The 794-nt window shown below is 40.8% G+C and overlaps 1 protein-coding gene across 1 annotated transcript in view; it reads right to left on the reverse strand.

The window, feature by feature from the left end:
• LOC101853904 (nuclear receptor corepressor 2) overlaps positions 1-794 on the reverse strand; it is a gene marked incomplete at its 3' end in the record, with an annotated part of 40,577 nt that overhangs the window by 21,607 nt on the left and 18,176 nt on the right.

Consider the following 794-nt stretch of genomic DNA (forward strand, 5'->3'; position numbering starts at 1 on the left):
CACAAAGGTCATGTGACAGACTCATAGACACACACAAAGGTCATGTGACAGACTGATAGACACACACAAAGGTCATGTGACAGACTGATAGACACACACAGAGGCTATGTAAAAAAACTTGCCAATGACAATCTTTCTATTGGCCTCACTGGCACAGAGAAATGTTTCCAACACACTAGGAGTGTCGGTCCCAATGGAGCCACATGGAGGGCACCACAGTAGGACGGGACTCCCTCACAGTGCAGCGATGTACCTTCAGGAAAATGTGTAAGTCTATGCTAGCAAACCACTCCTAGATGAAGCCTTGGATTTGTTTTGGTTGTAAAGTTTCCAATCAAAGTCATCTCTATTCTCACAACAATATGTCATTTGACATTATTTGAATGCAGTTTCTGAATCTTTCAACTTTTCAATTGTACGTTTTCTGCTTGCTTTATCTTGCGGACAGTGAAATAGGCCTACAGATAGCACAATAAACATTTAAAGGAAAACAATCCAGATTCTTCCAGTCCCCACTCTGACTCCCACGAGCGTGCATTTTGTTTTTCCATATACAGGGTCCCCACCAAATCCTGTAAAAATTTTTCAAGACCCCCAAATTTTTTTCTTTCAAGACCCCAATTCGAGGGAAAAATCAGGCCGCTGCGCGTCAAGAATGATCCCCAAAAAAGCCCATCTATCAATGATAAAAAGTCAAAATGTCTATAAATGAATGCAAATGTACATTTTGTAGTATAGTCTTCAAACAATAGATGACTATAATACTGGGTGACTGCCAACCCAGCTTCTCAATT

This window comes from Aplysia californica, unplaced genomic scaffold (genome assembly GCF_000002075.1).
Source record: "Aplysia californica isolate F4 #8 unplaced genomic scaffold, AplCal3.0 scaffold01454, whole genome shotgun sequence".
Taxonomy (NCBI): Eukaryota; Metazoa; Mollusca; class Gastropoda; order Aplysiida; family Aplysiidae; genus Aplysia; species Aplysia californica.